Source organism: Ailuropoda melanoleuca, chromosome 2 (assembly GCF_002007445.2).
Source record: "Ailuropoda melanoleuca isolate Jingjing chromosome 2, ASM200744v2, whole genome shotgun sequence".
Lineage (NCBI taxonomy): Eukaryota > Metazoa > Chordata > Mammalia > Carnivora > Ursidae > Ailuropoda > Ailuropoda melanoleuca.
This window is the reverse complement of record NC_048219.1, coordinates 187,807,286-187,830,333: the sequence shown is the minus strand read 5'-3', so window position 1 is coordinate 187,830,333 and position 23,048 is coordinate 187,807,286. Positions and strand designations below refer to the sequence as shown.

Sequence of the window (23,048 nt, the reverse complement as noted above, 5' to 3'; positions counted from 1 at the left end):
CAGTCTGGTGGGGTCAGAGGCACACACCAATAGCCACCGTTTCCTTGTGAAAGATCTAAGAGAGTAACTTCTCCGAACCTCAGTTTCCTTACAAAAAAAACCACCGACCCAAACCTAAAAACCACAGCCTTCAGTGAAGTTTTGAGGACTGAATTAAAAACAAACAGAAAAGATGGGGCAGTACTTCACAAGCTCAAATTGATGAGAAGGAAAAGTTTTAACTCCTTAAATCTTGGGACCTCTGGGTGGTAAATGTCTCTTACTATGTTTGACATGCTTCACCGGCTGCCCGTGAAGAACTGGTGCTCAGGAGAGACCCATCTCTCCCAAACCCTAACAATAAGGCCTCTCCGGTGCCCCTCTGCAGCCTACAGGTGTCCCGGTGGATGGACACACATACACCAGGATGCTTCATGCACAGACAAATCCTGGTCCCTATCGTGGGACTCCAAAGAGACAGAGGCTTAAAAAAAAAAAAAAAAGCTTATTTTGGGGAAAACATGAAACAATTTTTCAATTAGCTTCAGTCCTAAGCAGGCACTGCCATTTATTTGCCCTAAGAATGAAAAGCCATAGACTGCTCCTAAATTCAATTTTACTTCTCTCTTTTGTAGACGTTTTATGAAACACCTAAATCCTCCCAGCTGGCAATGCTAGTGGGTAAAAGGGGAAAATGAACTCAGTTTTGGAAAGAAAGGATCACGTGGCACAGCTGAGCAATAGATCCTATGAGGCAGTCTGGTTCTATTATTTTCCTTTTTCTTTTCCCTCTTCTTTTTCGTGGGCACCCGTTCAGGGAGCAGCGTGGGAGAGGGCTGGGGTGGGGTACAACCAGGTTAAAAGCAGCCCGGGACACAACAGAAAACACTGAAGGAGGGTAACATTTATCAACTTGTGTGAAGAGAAAACTGGCTGCTTCAAACGTGTTAGACTAGACCCCTCTTCTGGCTTCAAGACTCCCTTTGTGTCTCATCACAGGACGTGTGTTAAGATGATGTGCAGTGTGTTTAAATAAAACAAGAAAACAAACTAAGAAAAATTTAGCGTTATGAAGAAGGAAAATCTCCTAAAAATACTTTACTACGACTTCAAACATGAAATCATATTTACAAAATAACATTTTAATGACTTAGGCGTAAGTGACTCAGGAACATATGGATTAAATTTCCTTCAAAATGCATATGGCTTGAACAATTAGGGGGGGAACTTGCTTGGCAAAATTAGCTTGGTTTGTAGAGCACGGCTCTGGAAAAAGGAGAAAAAAATAAGTCTGTCAAACTGCACTCACTGTAGCGTCCCTTTCTGGAGTTCTCTCTGGTGACTGAGTCAATTGGCTACATCAGCCATTACCTAAGAAACTTGGAACAACTTTCTTGGAAATGGTTTAATTCTTTTTTCCTATTTAGGCAAAGTATTCAATAAGTTTATAATAAATGACTCTCCTTCATCCCCAATATCATGTTAAAAACAGAGGTCCGCTTCCATAAAAAAAAAAAAAAAATGTTGAGTCGTCTTAGGACAGAGCAAATGGCGACCGTGCCTTTTTGACAATGGGGCATGGCTACATATACAGAGATGTTTTTACTTCCTTTCAGTCCATTTGGAACAAACTTTAGAAAATACCTTTTCTCCCCCCAAATTAAAGATGCAAATTTTAGGCAAAGTCCACAATAATCAGGCACTGTTTTACCTGCCCACCCTTTTTTTTTTTTAACCAAACTTCACATGCAAAAATACTACCACCACCACCACCTATATAAAATACCTTAGCATTCATAGTGTTTACCAGTTCCAAAATGGACCCTCAAATATCATCTCATTCCATCCTAGGGGACAGTCATGATGAACATTTGACCCATTTTTTAGATGAGCAAACTGAGAACAGGTTCAGAGAAAGGTCGTAGTGCAACTACTAGCCAGTGTGCCAACACCAACTGTACATTCCTGTCTTGGTATATTTTATTGTTCATTTTTATTTATTTATTTTTATTTATTTTTTTTAGAGAGAGAGAGAGAAAGGGAGAGTGGGGGGGGGGGGGGAAAGGGCAGAGGGGGAGAAAGAGAGAGACTCTCAAGCAGGCTCCACGCTGGGTGTGGAGTCCGACATGCGGCTCAATCTCATGACCCTGAGATCATGACCTGAGCGGATATCAAGAGTCAGATGCTCAACTGACTGAGCCACCCAGGTGCCCCTGTTCATTTTTATTAATATTTAATAGTGGTACTCTCTAGAATGCCTACTCCCTTTATCCCCACATCCTAGAATCTTCATTCTTTAAGGACTGGAACAAATGCCATACCTTTCAAGATATGATCCTTGAACACTCAGTGTCTAAGTGCGATGGTCTTTTTTTTTAAATGTGTCAACTGGGCTCACTGCGGTCTGCAGTTACTCCATCAAACACTAACTGGGTGCTGTTACGAAGGTATTCGATAGATAGGATTAAAGTCCCATTATCAGTCGACTTTAAGGGAGATTATTCTAGATAATCTGGGTGGGCCTAATTCAGAAAGGCCCTAAGACCAGAGCTCAGGTTTCCTTGAAAAAGAAGAAATTCCACCTGCAGATTGCAGCTTCATCCCGGGCACGCCCTACAGACTTCAGACTTCCTTGTCCAGCGCCCTTGATTGCATAAGCCAATTACTTGCAATGAATCCCCTCATGTATATGTCTCCCACTGGTTATTTCTCTGGTTTAATCTTGACTAATTCCCCAAGTAATTCTCCCTCTCTGTTCCTATCATTTATATAATTCTTAAGCCATTTCTCTAGCTCATTGCTAGTACTGTAAGTTTTTTGCAAGCAGGCCCAGGTCTCAGGCATCTCTGTAAACCACACAGCACTTGGCCTTACTATGAATAAAATATTTGCCGGAAGGATTAAATTATGTAATGAAAGAGCAGAAGAGAGTCCTTCATCCTCCTGTGAAACACGTAAACCTGATTACAAAATGCTCATGGGGAAATAGGACTAGCAAAGGAGGGTCATAGCCTTACAGGTGGCTTCACCAAGGAGAGATTTCTGTCACCTGAACAGGTTACTGGTTTCTCCTCAGTGGACAGGACAATCCTCCACACGCAGGAGAGTTAACATTCCTGGACCCAGGCATTGAATGATGATTATAACCTTTCTGCTTCTACCCTGCCGATGCAACAACAAAAAAGACACATTTCCAAGTGAGCCCCCTACAGGGGGCATACAATGCTTATCAAAAATGGCCTTCTTAGCATTATAGCAATTAAAATTTATCAAAATACAGAGTAAAAAATTACGCCGACAGTGGCTTCTCCTAAAATAAGCTGCAGAATTATGGATCACAAAAGTGAAAATATACTAACAGGTTATCTGAATGCCAAAAAGCGATCACCAACGGAAAGTCACAGGCAGGGTAACAGTTCTTAACTTTAGACACTTGACCCAGGCTAAGGATACAAATCTCTTTACTAGTTCAACAAATACTTAGGAGCCCTTCTGTGAGCCGGGAGCTCTAATACTAGCCAGCAAGATTTTCAGAGAGTGTAGAGGGTACATTGGGATTTCCTGACTTCAAATATTTGTTATGTGGCATCCATGGGATTTGTTCTTGGGGATCTGGGGGCCTCATAAAGAGGTGCTCCATTTTCTACATCACCTGCTCAAAGTGATTACCAGACCAGCATCAGAGCATCATCTGGGAACTTGTTAGAAGAGCAAATTCTCAGACCCCCATTCCAGACCTACTAACTCAGGAACTCCGGGGACGGAGCATTCTGCTTAGTGCGTATCAGACTCCCCTGCCAAGCTTGTTGGAACAGGCTGCCGGTCTCACCCCCTGGTGTTTCTGGTTCAGCAGGTCTGGGGCGGCGTCCAAGATTTTGTGTTTCTAACAGGTTCCCAGGACACACTTTGAGAAACTGTGGTCTAGATCTGCACTCGTCCAATGGTCACTAGCCACACATGGCTAATTACATTTAAATGAATTCAGGTGAATAAAATCTTATAAAAAAAAAGAAAAGAAAAGAAACTGCCAAACTGGGGGAACCTGGGGGGCTCAGTCAGCCAAGCATCTGCCTTTGGCTCAGGTCATGACCCGGGGACCCTGGGATCCAGTCCCACATCCGGCTCCCTGCTGATGAGGGAGGGAGTCTGCTTCTCCCTCTCTTTCTACCCCTCCCCCCGCTCATGCTCTCTCACATGTGTGTGTGCGCTCTCTCTAATAAATAAATAAAATCTTAAAAAAAATGAATTCGGATGAAGTAGGCTAAAAATTCAGTTTCCTCAGTTGTATTGACTACAGTAGTCCCCGCTTATCCATGCTTTTGCTTTCCACTGTGACCACAAGGTCAACAGCAGCCCAAGGCTATGTCATTCCCCTCACTTCCCTGCATCCCGTAGTCATCTTATCAGCTCACATCATCACAAGAAGGGTGAGTACAAGGTATTTTGAGAGAGAGAGAGACCACATTCGTTTAGCTTTCTATTACAGTCTATTGTCACAATCACTCTATTTCACCATTGTTGTTCATCTCTCACTGTGCCTGATTTCTAAATTAAACTTTATCACAGTGTATGTATAAGAAAAAACAGTGTATGCAGGGTTCGGTAGTATCTGCAGTCTCAGACACCCACTGGGGGGCCTTGGAATGTTGCCCTCAAGGATAAGCGGGGACTACTATACATCCCCAGGGCTCAGCACATGTCACTAGCAGCTGCCGTACTGGACACTGAGGATACAGACCACGTCCATCACTGAAGAAAGTCCTACTGGACAGTGCGGCTCTGGAGTTACTGACAAGCCCCCCAGGAGAGCCCTTCCTTATACAGTCAGATACTATAGGCAGAGCAAAGACCAATTTCACGTATTAACCTTACAACGAAAAGCACAAGGCCAGATGGACCAAGCCAAAGGCAAAAACTGCTTTGTGATGAAGCTGCTTCTCTCATGGGCAATTTGCTGTGGCTCCAGGAGGAGCACCATCAGGGGTTTCTTTATTAAACACCAGCTAAGGCTGGGGAATCCAGTAGTAGCAATGCAGCCAAAGTCAGTTGTCGGGTTCCCTCTCGTTAGTCATCAGGGGTAGTGGTGGGGGTTAAGAAACTCAAGCCTTTACAAGCACACAGCCCTGCTCTAACTCTGATGGAACAGGAGGCAACAGCAGAATCTATGGCACCAGCCACTGCTTATTTCCTGAAGGAGCTCTCGTCAAGGTTGTTGCTGACCTTGGCCTTGCTGAGTCCAGGGCCCATTTCTCAGCCGTCATCCCACAAGGACTACATCTGGCACAGCTGAGAGCTCCTTCCTCCTGGACTTATTTTCAAGGAACCACCCTCTCTTCTCCATTTTCTCCCCATATTGCTGGTCCCTTCTTCTCACTCTCCTTTGCTGGTACCTTCTTTTCTCTTCAAACTTCAATGTCAGAGACCCAGGCACTCGGTCCTCAATCTTCTTCTCTATTTATACTCACTTCCTTGGAGATTCCACCCAGCTTCATGAGTTTAAATACCATTTATGCCATGCTGATGACTTGCAAACATATTTCCAGACCACACTTACCATCTGGCCTCATACAGACCACCTCCTCACCATCCCTATGTAGAGCTCTCATAAGTCTCTCACTCTTTCCAGGTCCAAGACGGAACTCTGTTTTTTCCTAACAGATCTGTTCTCTCTGCATGTTCAGGCTAATGGAAATTCCAACTTTCCAGTGCCCTCAGCCAAAATCTCAGTCCCCTCTCTACCTTCAAAATGTACCCAGAAGCTGACCTCTTTGCATCTCCTCCAAGGCAGCTGTCTGATGGGAGTTGTGGTCCCCCCTTGCCTGGACTGATGCAATGGACTGATCTGTCATTGGGTTTAGGGTCCACCATCTTGAGATTGTTACCTTCATTACATCTGCAAAGACTATTACTCCAGATACGGTCACATTCTAATGAGCTCTTCTGGGAGTCACCACTCAACCCACTGTGGTGCCCTACAGACCACTGTCAACACAGCAGCCCAAGCAATCCTTTAAAAAGTTCAATTATGCTAGTCTGCTGCTCAAAACCCTCTCAGGGTCCCATCTTAGAGAAAAACTAAAGCACTCAGACTGGCCTAAAAGGCCCTACATGATCTGGCCCTTTTACCTCTTTATCTTCACCTACCTTCTGGGCACAGACAACACTGGCTCAGACTAGTGCACGTGGAAAGAACTGGAAGAACGTGACCCGTGTTTTGAATTAGCACCAAGTGGACTTGGTCACCAGCAACACTTGATGAGGAATAAGTCAGGGAGGTAGAAAGGTATTATGAATTTGGTTTTGTACATTCTGCATTAGGAATGTCCTTGAGTGTGTTATATATTTTAGAAGCTCAGAAAGAGCTTCCCCTGGTCTGAGGAGATCAATGTGGAAGTTGCCAGCACACAACCAGAAACTGAAGCCTTGGGAAAAGAAAAGAACAGCCAGGGCCGCTGGGGAGGCATAGTTGGTTGAGCATCCAATTCTTGGTTTCGACTCTCAGGGTCCTGGGATCGAGCCCCATGTTGGGCTCCGTGCTCAGTGTGGAGTCTGCTTGGGAGTCTCTCCCTGTCCCTCTGCCCCTCCTGCTTGTGCTCTCTCCCTAAAATAAATAAATAAATCCCTCTGCCCCTCCTGCTTGTGCTCTCTCCCTAAAATAAATAAATAAATCTTAAAAAAAAAAAACAAACCTAGAATGAAGTCATGGAGAACTGATATTCAAAAGTCAATTCAAGGGAGGTGAACCTGCCAAGGAGGCCAAGTAAAGAGCCAGCAGCAGCCAGAAAGCTAGGGAAGTGGGCATCAGGGGGAAAGGGAGACAAAAGGTAGGGTTTTAAGAAGGGGTGATTCACTTGGGTAAGGAAATGTGGGGAGGAAAAATGACCCCAGGCCTTGGCAATAGCAAGGTCACGGAAGAATTTGGCTGGAGCTGGGTAATTAGAGTAATGGCGGCTGTAACATGATCGAAGAAGTGATGGCAAGATTCAGAGTTGAAGAAGTAAAGACAAGAAGCAACTGGCTGGAGGGTGTCAACCGGAAGAAAGGGGCAGGTGAGTGGAAGGCAGCTGTGTTACTGCTCTCTCTTTCTTTTGGGCTGAGGCAGGAGAGAGGCTAGTATGTGTTTCGATGTTTATAGAAAGGACCCAGTAGAGGCCGACAGGCTGAAGACAAAGGGAGAAAGGGATGATCAATCAGTAACAAAAGATTTTCCTGAGAAGTCAGGACTTCTGTGATGAGGAGACCTCGCTGCCCAGCTGTCAGAGGGATGAGTTAAGTATGGGATTGGGTACAGGTAAGTTTGTAGTATTTTTTTTTTTTAAGATTTATTTCAGAGAGAGAGAGAGAGCACAGGTGCCCACATGTGGGAGGGAGGGCAGAGGGAAAGAATCTCATGCAGGCTACCTGCAGATCATGGAGCCCGATGCAGGACTCGATCCCAGAATCCCAAGACCATGACCTGAGCAGAAACCAAGAGTCAGATACCTGACAGACTGAGCCACCCAAGTGCCCCAAGTTTGTAGTTTTGATAGGAGACTGAAGTCATTACCTACAGGTGGATGCTATTTTCTCGGGCAGTCAAGGCCAGGTGGGATGTTGGCGTGCATTTATAACAGGCTCAGTCTCCTCTGCTGGCCCATGTTCTCCAATCAGTCTCAGCTGCCCAATGGAGGGTCTGAGAAGCCTAGTGGCTGGGCTCATCTGAACCTGCGGTTGTTTCCAGATGGGTGGAAGGAGGACAGAGCAGTAAGGGCATGGACAGTATTTGTAAGACAGTAACTGAGACAAAGGACAGGAAATCTAAGGAGGGGAGGTAAGAGAAGGAATTAATGGACTGGAAACGGGGACAAAGAACACCTGCGGCTGAATAGCCAAAACATCAAGGTCACCTAAACTTGAAATATGAAATCCATGAATGCTCAGAGCCCAGGATATTTCACATGAGAAGCAAAGGTAAGTTTTAGACACAGCTACTCTACTATCGAGCGTCACTCTACTTTCCACAAGGAAGACCAGAGGGACCTTGACATTGAAGAGGTAAGAAGGAGGTACTGCGATTCAAGAAATAACATTCCAAATCTGGATTTCATACCATTAAGTTACTTCTAAATGTGTTTTATTGAGTTCACTACAGCTGTTTCTGTGCAAGTATCCTAAACGCAAGTTCTACCTGATTTCCTTTTTGAAGCTTCTCTCTACTGCAGTGTTTCTCAACTAGGGGTCACTGTGCCCCCCAGGAGACCATCGACAAGGCCTGGAGATATTTTGGCTGTCACAACTAGGGGGGCAGGTGGATTCCATCCAGTGGGTGGGGGCCAGGTGCTACTCAACATTCTGTGATGCACAGTCCCAACAAGGGACTCTCCAGCCCAAAAGGCCAATAGTGTTAAAGAAACCCTGTTCCAGAGCAAACCTCCTTGAAAATGCAGGCCATTTACAACAGACAGAAGAGGGTTCAACTGTGGATCGAAGTAACTAACAAACTATCTTCAAATTTTCTGTCCCAGAAACATCCCAACACCCTAAACAAAACCAACTTAGTTTTCAGAAAAGGCATCAAAACAAGTACACAAAAAATCACAAGGTTTAGATAGTAAGAAAGCCTATGGATGCACTTGACTTCTCCCTCCTTCCTTGCCCGGCTTTTCCCATCCTCTCATTTACCTCCTTCCCGCGCCCTGGAGAATTAAGTTCTAATGATAAATTCACCTCAACAAAATTCCTTTACCAGAAGTAAATGTGAAAGTCGGAAGGATTTAGTAAGACAGCCTTTTGCCCATATATAAAAATGATGAAAGACCAGGCCACGATTAAATTCTGAGCAGAGTAACATAATTAGCAAATTTATGAATGGGTCTTCTTTTCACGGTTCCACTGTCAGGACTAATTACTTGTATTAATTAGAACTGTCAACACATGAATATGCTTGTTGAGGCTGCTTCCTATGGTAAAATACGAGGCTTGTAAATATCAAGACACTTGGAAAGATGCAAAGACTTTCATTTATTAGCAGCTCTAAATGATGTGGAGGCGCCGGCTGCACAATGAGCCTTGGGAATTGACTGTAAATAGATTCCTAGTTAATGAATTTGCTGTTTGTTCTTCCTTGCTTAGGCATTAGTCTCCGTCTAGCCTCTGGACGAAATAGCCAATACATCACTCGTTGGGAAGGACTGTCGCGAGGATAAGGAAAGAACGTGCAGGTTACCGAAAACTGAAATGTGTAGCCAGGATGGTTACGGTAGGCAGGAGGGAGCTCCTGTCTCTTCTCTGAGTCGCCAGGCCTACTGTAAAATACATTCTAAGAACTGCCCGAGTGAGAGGGGAAAGACAGCTGGCGGATGAAGAACCAGAGTTGGAACACCACTTTTAACTCTGTGTGACCCTACGTAAGCAGACAAAGTACTTAGCCTCTCTGTGCCTTTGTTTTCTCACCTGAAAAATGGGGCTAGTGACCGAGCTTGTCCAGAGTAGTGGTGAGCCTCCAATGAGGCCATACACGCAAGGGGCTTCGAGCAGCGCCCAGGTGAAGCATGTACTAGCTCTTACTGTTTTTACAACCATCGCGTGTGGGACGGGGGTGGACACAGAAGTGAACACTCCTGGAAGGAGATCCTTGGAGTGACCTGCACAGTGATGAATAGCTCTGGAGTCAAACAGGTCTCAATTCATACCTTGACTCTATTACGTTTAATTTCTGAGCCTCAACTGTGCCTGTCTTGGAAGTTCTTGCAAATAGTAAATGAAAAAAAAATGCATGTAATGTACTTGCTCTGCGTGGTTCATAGAGGGTTGCTGAATGTTAGTGGCTTAGTGGTCATTCATTATCACCTTTTGGGAGAAATCTCCAAAATCGAAATGGATACCAAAAGAAAGGTTTTGGTAAGTGCTCTAAGATAAGCGGAGAGAGAAAATGTGTGGCAAAGGAGAAAGGGAAGCAAAGTGGCAAGAAGAGGCGCTAGAGCAAGGGCCTTCTGTACCGCGTGTCCTTCATCCCTGCATCAGGTGGCCGCCACCACAGTGCCCGAGCACGCCTTAACTCCCTAGCCACCAAATCCCCACAAATCCCTTAATGACCCTGCTCATTGGTGAAGGAGAGACAGCTGGGATTCCAACTGGGGCCTGACTGACTGCAAAGCCCACACTCAGCCCATGTTGAGGCGGGAAAGCAAGGCAGCAAAGGGCTTCCTCACAGACCGAGGGGTTTACAGATTCTAAGCTCTTTCTGCTTACTTTTTCCTTTTTCCCTTTACATATAAAAAATAGTAACCAGGGGCACCTGGGTGGCTCAGGTGGTTCAACATTTGCCTTCAGCTCAGGTCATGATCCCAGGGTTCTGGGATCGAGTCCCACATCGGGTTCCCTGCTGAGCGGGGAGTCTGCTTCTCCCTCTCTCTCTGCTGCTCCTTCTGCTTGTGCTCTTGGTCTCGCTCTCTCTCTCTCTGACAAATAAAATCTTAAAAATAGTAATCAAATTCTTCATAGGCGAAAACTTGTTCTGGCTGGTTGGCTAAACTTTTAACTGATAACTACCATAAAATACCATAAAATGTTAAATTAGCGTCAGTTAATCAAGTCATTTCAATTTTAATCCCCTTAAGTACCAACTTGGAGATAGTCCACGAAAGACAGAATTATTCTGTGTTTTATTTGACAACGTCCTTCCAGAGACTCCTATTTCTGACAGTGTATAGATGGCCCATCTCACCAGCGTTGCAGGGAGTGTTCCAGAAATGACCGAAGAGGGCATCTGCTAAGGTCTCTCCAGTTCAAAGATCTATGTCTGAATATAGCAAGATGTCGAGACTACAACTGATTTCAACTGAAAATCCATTTCTGTATGAAACATATAAAACTAGACAACTAATAAAATACAGTAAGTTTGACCCCTAATCTTATCTTAAAGATCTCGCAATACCTTAAAACCAACCAGGCCAAAAGTTTATAGCATGAAAATAATCAATATATAAAGAGAAAATCTAGTTGCGAGAATGTTCTGGATCATTTCACAAGGGCATCTGCTAAATACGAGATAACAGAAAATCCACGGAAGTTCCTACAAGTGTATTAAAAAAGCAAGCTGATCCACCCTGATCACTGGAACCTGTTAAAACTTATTTTAAGGATATATCTTCCCACCTCTACTCTAGTTGCTCACTAATTGCTTTCAAAGCAAAATAGGCACCTAAGAATCCTACTGACAGTCTTCTAAGGTAGTGGGGAATCTTTAGTAATGGTCAGGGTGTGCATTACTGCTCGTCAAAGAACTCTGCTTATTTTTTGATTGCATATTATGCTTAAAAATAAACTTGCATGATATGGTAGAAACAGCTCTAGGTGGGGAGTGTAATGATGTGGATTCCAGGACAAGCTCCAGGATGGATAAGCCATGAGGGTCTAGCCAGGAACAACCTTTTTCCCCAGGGTGCACATTGCCAAGGTGGTTAGGACCAGGCCATTCCTAACGCCCTTACAGACTTAGAATCCCAGGAATAACTATGTTCACAAGAACTCGGTGTGATTCTTATAAGGCCAAGCCACTGCCACAGGGCCCATAGATGAATAGTTCTACAGTTTCTGGAAATGTCAGCTGACCTCTCTTTAAAAGGCACAGCCGAGCCATCAGGTTGTAATCCTCTCTAATTGGTGATTTCATGAATTGCAACTTCCCTAACCACGAAAAGGCCTGACAATTTCATTCCTCTACGAAGAAACATGTTAAAAGGCAAAATAATAATACAAAGAAGGACTACGAGCAATAATCATTAAAATTCACTGCATTATGTTAACATTCCTCATCAGTAAAATTTAAGTCTAGAGAACAGAATAAACAAAAACCAAACATGTTATTTTATAATTTCTTAATTGCATGATTTCCAAGAAGAATTGGTATGTGATGTAAGATGGGCTTAATGTTTGTTTTTGTTTTGGATTTTTTTGTCCTGGAGACAGTCAAGAAACCATGTACCACCCCTTTCTTCCAGCCTTCACATCCCTAAACATTCCCAAACTGCCTTCCCCCTTCTCTTTTCTAGCAATGGTTTCACCTAAATCAGAGCTATTTTTGCTGATGCCTTACCACTTCCCTCCCTCCATACCCCCTTCCTCTTTCTCCCACTTGACCAAGTTCCCTGAAGGCAGGAAATGTGGTCTTCATCTTCATTTTGGGGGAAGGTAGGGAGCTATCTTCTCCTATTTGGCACAGTACGGATTCCCCATACATTCTAAAAACTATATACAAAGAATTTAGAAATCTAGGTACTATTGCAATGGGTGGTATTATCAGTACCTCCAACCTAAAAAAACAAAGTGCTCACTGCCTTCTGCTAGAGCTCCTTCAGGATGATGCAGAGATCAATGGGAACCTCTCACCTTGTCTTCCAGGATCTCTCCACCTGAAGACTGGGGAAGCTTACAAGGCAATCCCAGTGCCTGGGCCGACACTGCCGTCACTGTGCACACTCCCTCACCCCAACCCCACTGGCTATGGATCCTGATTCATAATTTTAAAAAGGTCCCCAGGTGATGCTAACAGGCAGGCAGCTGAGCATCACCAAAATCTATAAACCATCTCTCCAGTTACTTCAATACTAGTCAACCGTATGTTTGGTCCTTCTTGAAGCACAGTCCTTGGATGCACCAGGGTCACCATTTACTTACAGAAACACACGGGACAACAAGGGTTATTCTGTTTTCGGAAACCAAGTGAGGTCACCGCAGTTAGGAATATATTCAGTTCTCCTTGCTGTCAGTGAGCTGTGTCTTTCAGAAAAGTCCACTCTCCTTTATTCTTAATATTGCCTTTCCTGTCTTTGCACTGAATTGGAAGATTCCATCTACAGTTAGCTGAGTGTTACCTGTGGATTAGAAAACATTTTGGGATCTCATATCCCCTGGACTCTCACACGTATCCACCGCAGGCCCCGACAAGACTCAACCGTGAAATCTGCCACGTACATTCCCAAGCAAAGCTTCAAGTGAGCCTAGAAGACATACATTGACCTCTCCTGGGAAAACTTAATCTGAAACTTCTTGATGAATATTTTACAGAACTCTGATTCACTAAAATTCCTATAATTTCATTCTGATAGGAATGAGTATGAACACAAAAAAGAATTCACTAAGATAGTAAAGTACTAATAGCATTTCGTAGAATATTAGTACTGTTATTATTAATTGAAATACGGTGGTGACAACCCTCCCAATACAGTATAACAGGGAAAATAACCATGACGAGTCCAGAGACTTCGGAACCAAGACTGTGTGGGCTCACCCCGTGGCTCTACCGCTTACCAGCTGGGTGACCTCAGTCAGCTTCCCTTTGGTTTCGTCTTCTCTCAAATGGGTAAATAGTAAAACTCACTTCATTGCTGTTGGATTAACACATGTACACACACACACGTATACACACACGCAGATCACTTACAATGGGGCCTGGTATGCTAGGACTCACTTAAATTCCGTCTCTCCCCCTGCAGCCCAATCCCCACACACAGCACGGGGACCTTCAAATACATATTTGCTCTTACTGCTCCCCTACCTAAAACTCTTCCCGGCTTGCACTGTCCCAGGGCCAGCTACAAAACCCTTAAACACCGTGTACAGGACCTTTCACAACCGGATTCCCACCTAGCTTGCCACTCGGGGCTGCACCTGAAAAATATCTTAGAGTCCCAGACTACTTCATTTTTCCAATGGGCCATCCTCTCATCTTGGGGTCTTCATCCATTTTCTCTGCTCCCTCTTGGTTCAAACCCTTCACGATGCATCACTTCCAGGGGTAAACCATAATCCTTAGATGTGCCGTAGCCTGGAACCCACTCATTGAAATTTAGGGTCAATAACCCCAGTCGGCCCAAACTTAGATACTACACATTCATTCATAGGAGCAAGGAGGCTCACTACCTAGGTGTCCCACCTGCCGAACCTCACCACACTGAAGGTGATGGCAGAGATCATGACGTCACTACTCAGGAATAAGATCTGAGAATTCCGAGTCTCAAGTAAATGGCACCCTCTCTGTATGCCTCTGTCTTCCGTTTGCTGTAGGCGCAATTTTTAAGTTATCTTCATGTTAAGGAGTTGTTTTTCTGTTTATGGAACTGCAAAGAGCACAGCAAGAAATGCTTTTTAGAAAATACAAGTCTGGGTGTTTTTAAGGACAGCGCTCATTTGATCTCATTATTCTGCCAGTTAATTGACAGGAAAGAATGTCCTAATTGCTCATTAACTCTGGAGATGTCCCCCTTGTATGGTGTCAAGGTCTAAGAGATACAGGGTACACAGCATCTGTACAAACTGCGGCTGCTTTGGGGGACAAAGCATTAGTTTCACGTGGCTAAAAAAACAGCAGATGTTTTTGATTTTGGCTTCAAACACTCTTATCTATAATAGAGTAGAATTTGGTGGGGAGTTATTTTCTCCTCGGGCTAATAAGATGAACCACATTGCTGGTTAAATACTATTTTTTCTGGGGCCACATGGCTTTTCACAACCATTCCTAAGGAAAACATTCTTGGTTCAACTGCAATCTGCCAAAATGGAAGATTTTTATTTTTTTAAATTTATTTATTTTTGGTAGCATATTGGCATTTTATTGTCATCTTGACTTTTAGCACCACTGTTGTGGGAGTGCTGACAACACTGACTCCATCGTTGGCCCTCCGTCTTGTTCACGCCCACACAATGAGCTCCCTAAAACATTACGTGTTTCAGGCCCCTTGGCATGGATTTTTAAAAGGTACTCCGGAGAAAGGCTCTCCCTGAAGTCCCTTCACATCCACCCACCCGTCCCCACATGCAGCACCGTGAGGAGTAAAAGCATAGCAGAAACACGCCATCAGCACAGGCACAGCTCAGGTCCCCTTCCTCAAAGCATACAAAGAAATCCAGAATTCCACTAAACAGCGATGCCCACATACCAAGAAGAACGGTCTACATGTTTCTGTGATATAGAAAACATTAACATAATAATTAGCAAATCATTAGGGTTACCAAGGGCTAGGAAATGTCATAACTTGACAATCGTCATCATGTCAAAATTATGCTCAAAACGGGCCTTGCTGGGCCGGAGTTATCTAAGTCAGGGGCTTATTCCCCTCGGCACCCCCAAATGCCTCACCAAAAAGCATCCTCTACACAACAGCAAATTATTTGGGGTTAAAAATTTATCTTTGCCACAGCAGTGTGTGCCAAAAGAAGGGCCCTGCGAACCCCCAGAGACACAGCTTATTTAAAGTTATAATGAAGACAGCAGGTGTTGTATACAGATGTCACTTCTTCTAGAAGACACTTATTAAACACTTTATCTCCCTTAATGTCGAAGGACTAGTAACATCTTATTTTCTTTCAGCATCACTACAGCCAAAGCAAACTGTTTCCTTTTAGTCTCACTGAGCTGAAAATTAAAAAATACTGGCCTTTGGGTGGTTTAGGTTGACTTGTAAAGAATTCTAAATGCAGTGATTCAAGAGTCAACCCATACTGTTCTCTAGTAATGCAGAACTATGTTTTGCAATACATAAATGCTCTTCCACAGAAAGCATGCCAGACTTCTCCTTTTCCTGGTGACCCAAATCGCTGGGTTCCAACTACCACACAACCTTTCGTTCAGATGAAGCAGAACAGATAGGAAAGGACCACTCTCTGTAAAACGTACAAAGCTTTACATTTCAGATACTGTCAGGTAAAATGGAACTGACTGGCGCTACGGTTCCTAGCTTGCTGCCGAAGCAGCCTCAAACTAAGGCAGGATCCAGTGTGTTCTAGAACCTTAAGAAGGAAATCACTACAGTAGGCGGGGAGAGCTAGCTACTGATGACAGGAGCCGTTGGCCTTCTTGTCTGCAGGGTGTGGGTAACTTTAGCACGAAAGGTTTAGAGTAGAGAGGAGAAGGGAAAGGAGGGGATAAGCAAAAGAGGAAAAGGGGAGACAGGATCTGGAGAGATTCTAGTTCAGACACTGGGCTCTGCTCAGTCTCCCCCATCACTCTGACTGCCCATCAGTAGCCTGCAGAAGCCAGAGGCATGAATACATGATGTCTCTGCATTTCTCCACAGCAATCTTATGCCTTCAACGGAATGGGGCTGGGGACAACATCAGAGAAGAGCATGGCTAATACTGAATATTTTCAGCAATGCATAGATTCATTTTAATAATATGTTTTTCCTTCTAAAGGTTCCGCATGATTTTGCAGAAATTTTAGAAAATGGAGTTAAGCCGAAACAAGAAAATAAAAGTCACCATAATCTCATGCTTGAGAAATAAGGATAATTGGCATTTTGTTAAATATTATCCCAATCTTTTTTATACACATTTACTAGGTCTTCCAAAAATAAATGGGTTTTTTTGTTACTAAGAATACTGCCTGTATCCTTGCTTCTCATCTGATGCACCGTGAACCTGCTTCTGTCTTTTTAATGGCTGAGTAGTACTCTACGTCGTGATTTATTTAATCTTCCCCTGATCGTGGCATGATTAGGCCATTTGCAATTTTTCCAGAGCAGATGATTACAATGTAATTTTAATAAGCTTAATATTTATAGTAATCTTCATAACATTGCACAATTTCAGTCTTGTGTTACAACAAAAATAGATTTAAATAACACAGATGTGACACAGAAAGATTTCTGGCCCCTAATTGAGATTCATGAAGATATATAAATACATATTATGCATGACTCTCACATCTGGCTCTCCATAACTAAGTGCAACAGAATTATAAATAGTTCTGGACCCTTGGAGAACCGCCATGTGATGAAACTAGACCACTGTGAAAGCTATTTGTGATTCTATAATAAACGGAAACCAACATACGACTCTTGATTTTTCTTACTGGCAACACAACACAACAAAATGGATGGAAGATGGTGCACAACTCTTAGGAGAAGACTTTGAGAGGCAGAGCAGATAGCAGTAGAAATTCTCACGGGAATAATTCCCTCTCACAAGGAGCGGGAGAAATGTGTAACAGCCTGACCTAAAATTCTGATGTCTAAAGCCACACTTAATGTGAGCACATTCATTCTTTTTTTGTTCTGAATCATTTCTCTTCTAAAAGGAAAGCTACTGAACAAAAATAGAGCCCTATTTAAATGAATGACACAAATATTCTTAATTAAAATATCGCTAATGTGTCTGTATTAAAAATATTTTCATGCTCATATGCTATAAACTTTGGTAGAAATGAATGACAGCCAAGCAGATGATGTATGATTGTGCACAGTAAACTTTTTTTTTTTTTTTTGGTGTGTGTGTCCTATAAGGTACCTGAGATGCAGGTTTCTTATGTAAAAGGGTGTTCTTTCCCTACACAAATGATTTATTTTGCTATTTTTAATTCTATCAAGATCTGTTGCTTAAACAAAACCAAAAACCACAAACCGAACAAAAGAATTTAGCCAATCATTTATGGGCAGGTGAGGACCACAGTAAAAGAAATGTCCTTGTTATTCTAGAAGTAATATGGTCTTTCTAAATGTAGCCCAGACTGTTCCAAAGCGGCCACACCCATCTCAGTTCTCAGGATTCTGAACTCGGGAATATCACAACCGCCAATTCACCTCCCAGAACACAAACAAAACTCCAACTCAGTGACGTCCTGACTGTATGGAGAACAGTCTCTCCTGTACGTGGCAATTCAGTGGCGGCCTAGAAATGCTTCTAAAAGGCTCTGTTGTATGATTAAAAAGTGTCCCAACTAGGAACAGAGAAGTCTGGCCTCCTTGCCTGCTGTTTACCACTTAGAATGTGACTCTGGGCAAATCATTTAACTTGTCTGTGCCACCACTTCACCGTCTGAAAGAATGAAGATAATTACAAATGCTTATTTCAAAGCGCAGCGTGGGTACGTGAACCTTCCTAGCACCATGGACAGGCACTTAATTCTTGTTGACTTGGAAAGAATTTCACCAAAATATTTGCGGTGCTTTCTTTTGGGCGCCTATATTATGGGTAGCTGCAAGGATACACCTCAAAAGTTATGTGGTTTTTCTCTGGGTGGTGGGGTTACGGGTTATTTTTTGTCTTCTTTTCCTATTTGTATTTTCCACAGTGAATATATACTGTTTTTTTTTATAACTAGAACGACAAGTGCTCTCCAAATAGTAGAAGACTGTGATATATGGGCTCAGGTACCCATCATTGCCTGCCTCAGTTCCTCAGCACCATCTACCTCGGGACGTCTGGAATTCAGGTAGAACTTCCAGAAAAGGAGTTGAGAGCTGCTCACTCCTATGGCAAAACAAAAGCAGACCCACACAGCAATCACAACACACATCTTAACAGATGTTAGCGCACATATGTGAGAGCTGCCTGTCACACTTCCTCACCCACTTCCCCCTTCCCTTGAAGGCCAGGTGGACTCTGCCCCTGGCGGCAGGGGAAAGCTGAAAGTCTGTCTGCAGTCGAGACCAGAAGGCTCACACAGGGGTTCAGCTCTAGGGTGGCCTCATGGGAGCCCTAGAAATATGGGTCCAATCTAGCACCTTCTAGGGAGGTCCTGTCTCCCAGGCTCCTCACACCTGCCTACTTCACACCTGCATCCCCAGGGCAGGACACTGTCAACAGTAACCGAGGCCAAGTTCACAGACATGGATATAGATGTGATGGGCTTCTCTGAGTCTGTTTCCTTGTTGGGTGAAAGCAGGTGTCAGATATGATGACCTCTAAGGTCACGCTCAGTGCCAGCATATCACAGTTTCATTTGAAAATGGTGCCGCTTTGTCTCATTTTTCATCACTGACTTTAAAAATAATTTAAATAAATTAAGCAAAGGATTACAGTAACACATCCTTCCCCAAGATTTAAACTGAAGTCACGTGCTTAATAAGCTCAACAATGTGACTCTTTACAGACACCAAACTCAATACTGGTGTCATCACCCAACTCACAGATGGAGAAGGAATATTAAGGCACAGTCATGCAAAACGTCACATATACTTTTGATGTGTAATTGTAATGCTTAAAGAGGAATCAGAAAGGCTCCAATAAAAAGAAAATAAAATCTGATTCACTAAAAACATCAACTACTGAATCTATGTAACAAAGTCTGGGTCTTCAGTTCAAAAAATAAAAACAACACTGTTTTGTTTTATATTTTAGTATAAATACGTAGGATTAGAAACTTCCTCATACCCTCAATTGTTTGATTAATAAGAATGGAAGATCCACTGTACTTTCAAAGCACTATTTGATATCTCTTTTCCAAATTAATACATTTTTGTAGAAACAACAAGAGTTTCTTAATCAGGCCTAAATTAATCATTTTATGCAATTATTGGATTTTATGAAATACTAAATATATACATCAATTACTCCTGAGATTACTGTGTAGACAGCTTGAGTATACAAATCATTGTATTAGTAACCTTGATAGTCTATAAAATTCTTATATAACTTAGGGAATCGTGATTGCTGAATTATTTCACAGATAGGTAAGTAAAGTGATCACCTCATTTCAAAAGTTAGTAGGGGCACGTGGGTGACTCGGTTAAGCGTCCAACTCTTGATTTTGGCTCAGGCATGATCTCAGGGTGCTGAGATTGAGCCCTGGGCAGGCTCCGTGCTGGGCATGGAGCCTGCTTAAGATTCTCTCTCTGCCCCTACCCACCCCCTCTCCCCACTGGTGCTCTCTCTCTCTGTCGCTCTCTCTTAAAAATATTTCAAAAGTTACTATATCTCTTTTGTGAATCTAATATATTGGTTAGCTGAAGTGAAGTAAGTCCCTTAAATCTCCCATTGTTCAGAAAAAAGAATACTATTTTTGGTTTGATAGTAAAGAACAGGATGCATTCCTTTCTGCAGCCTACAATGCTTAACAGTATCTAACACATACAAGAGGCTCAAATGAGGATTTGCTGAGTAACAGAATGAATGATGATCTGAGCAACATGAGTGTGCAAGGTAATATTTCTGAAACCGTTAAGATTTGGTAGCCCGGAAGCATCCTCTAAGTGTGGGGAGGATGGGGGGGGGGACATGGGTGGGTGGAATTAATTCATTAGCGTTTTGTTTTTACTTTTATTGTTAAATCTACTCATTAACATCTGAATAATGCTTTCAATAAATGGTGACTGTAGGGGGTGGCAGAGGAAAAATTATAAATACACACAAACCATTACTGTCAAGTTCCCAAATATGTTTAAATTTCATGTATCTTTATTTCTATTTTGTTATTCCAGTAACAGTAGGCTATGGTTAATATTTTAAAATTTAGGACCTCAAGAGAAGCTGGCTCCTTTACAATAGGGACCTACACAGAACTCTGGTTCACTCATTATTTTTTCCCTGGCTGGGATATTCACATGTTTCACAGATTTTAAAACTCATTATACTTATGTTTCTTTATGTGCATAATTTGACATCTAGATACAGTCTCGAATATCCAACTTCACTCACTGAAATGAGAATCTCCAACACAGACTAGCAAGTAAGAATCATAATCCAAAGTAAGTGTTCTGCAATGAAACCACTTTTAGACAATCTGGCAGATGGTACTTTTTCATTACATAGAAACTTTCCCTAGGGGAAAACACACCAATTTACTTAAAAAAAAAAAAAAATGAAGTGGTCACACAGAATTAGTTGTACATCTCTGTCCTGGCCTCCAATGCCTCTGCGAAGCCAAGCAGGCCAACATTTGCATATGTTAAAACCGGCCCAACTGTATTATGCCTGCACTGCGCCAAGGAAGGATCGTATAATCACGCAACTGAATAAGATACCACCTCGTAATCCACGTGTGGATCGGCTGAGGTCTGCTGCCTATAGCTGTGTGAATTTACATTCCTGAAACGGTCTTTCTTCCGTGAGCCCTGAGATCTACCTGTCACACACCAATATTCCTGACGGTTCCCAGTGCCGCCACCCCTTTCTAGCTACACCCCTTCTTCTCAGTCCATTACCACAGAATAATGGAAAAGGAAGAGAGTACCCAATTCAACTCTTTACTTTAAAAAAAAAAAATAACAAAACAAAGGTCTGTTTAGATTCAGTCATTCACACCTCAAGTAAAGCTGGTTCATTAATAAGCCAGGACTGAAGGCAGGACACTGACATTCCCATCATTTTCCCTTTGTACTAGACCAGGAAAGAGAAAAAGAATGAACATAATGCATTTCATTTTTCTCAAAAATGTTCACACAATAAAGAAACAAGACAAATGCTGCTCTTATATACATTGGAGTAGCTTCAGTAAAAGGAAAAATGTATGGGAGTTCTCTCTCTCTTTTTTTTTTTTTTTTAACGAAAATGTGTCTCAGTTGGTCCCTACAAACACATAATGCTTATAAACAAGATTCGAAGATATTGTCAAATCATCTGTTAACAACAAAAGCATTAGATATTCATTTGGAACCTAAATTTTCTTTTTTCTAAAATGGCTTCCCTGGTAATTTCACATCCAAAGACGGAAAGACAAAGCAGCAACCAGTCTCGTTCTGAAGCCAAGACCTTTATAGTATATTCTACCATAGTTTCACATATGGCTAACCAGCAACCCCAACTGTACAGTGGGGGGGGGTGGCAGATCAGCTTGATTTTCACGAGGGAGCCAAAGTGTGACTATGGCCATTTGCCTTGCAGAAGAGTCTAAGAAAAGCAGCACAAGTTACACCACTTGCCAGTAAGGATTTCCAGCTTTAACCACTACACATGCTCCAGGCTGGCAGATAGGAGTTGAAAAGGACACAGCTTTGTACCCAGCCGCCAGCTGAACTTGGTGGCAGGCTATTAAAAAAAAAAAAAAAAGGCACAAATTATACATGGAAGGATGTGGGGGAGAGGAGAGAGGAAAATGCAATGAGCTAATGTTCCTACTTGGCATCTGCCTTTTGACTCAAAGAAAGAGATGGCTCTTTTCCAGAATTTTTCTATTATTGTGGTATCAGCTGCCTCTTGGACTCGCTTATAAAAGCTGAGACTGCCAACAGAACAAGATTTCTGTTGGTAGTAGTAAACGTGCACGCTCCTTGAAATAATAGGGATTTCAAGATTTCTCCCACAAAGGCTACTTTGGTATTACTACCACCAACATGAGCTTCTGGACCTGTATGGCCGGGTACTGGTAAGGACCACGACCACAGCACATTCTGAACTTAAAAAGGTGCTACCTTGATTCCTTAATTTACTCCTCCGATATATTTAACTAAAGAACAGTTTGAAACTAATTGGTGCTGGATGTTTCTTGCTGGACTGGCATTCTACCAAATGAATTTCTATTAGTTGGCCTTTCAAATCTTAGTGTTACTCTACCACACTAACTTTTACTCGGAAGACTGGAAATTCAAGAGAAAAAAAAATTAAGCATTTACCCAGGCTTTTTAAAAAGGATTATAGCTTCTACCTACTTCATAAGGGAAAGATCTTCTTCACTTAAACAAAAAAAATGGTAGTAAATAAATGTACTAAGAATGATAGATTCGAACTCCGACGAACAACAAGGAATGTTTCCAGCTTCCCTTTGGGGTGTAGAAAGCTAGATAGAGCATCACTCCTATCTTATAATAAACATAAATGCAAGACAATCTGCAAATTAGTGACTTTTTCGCAACCCATCACAGAGCTGAAGCAGTTGGACAACTAACTAAACAGAGACCTAAAAAGGTATCGGAGCACTTGCTCAACTACGTCAGACTCCACTGGACACGAATAAAAAGAATTTAGCCAAAACCATGAACAAATTGCTAAAGGCTGAGTGTGAGCTAGCAAGAGAACACAGGATGTATTCAGAGAACACATAACACAAAGTGTACTGGGGGCTACAATATAAAAGAACTCACACCCACTTTTAGGCTCTTCTCAGAACCTCTTGTGGACAGGCCTCCCAAAAAGGACAGGTGAGAGTGCCCGGAAAACATCCTTTGTCATTCCTGGTTCAGTCCTGGGAGAAAGAACAGCAGCCCTTGCAGGAAAGGTTTGTAAAATAGGCTGCCCAGATCCTTCTTCTCTATCTATCCTCATGGCACAAAAAAACATCCAGTGCCCGGAAGAAAGGCAAAAACCACTGTTTCCCTAACGGAAATGGTGAAAACTATGCAGCTTAGGAAAGGGGGAGGGTAAATAAACAGGGACCT

The 23,048-nt window shown here is 42.7% G+C and overlaps 1 protein-coding gene across 6 annotated transcripts in view; it reads right to left on the bottom strand.

Annotated features, from left to right (window-relative positions):
- RHBDD1 (rhomboid domain containing 1) overlaps positions 1–23,048 on the bottom strand; it is a 117,188-nt gene that overhangs the window by 25,113 nt on the left and 69,027 nt on the right. The gene's annotated exons all lie outside the window — the stretch shown is intronic.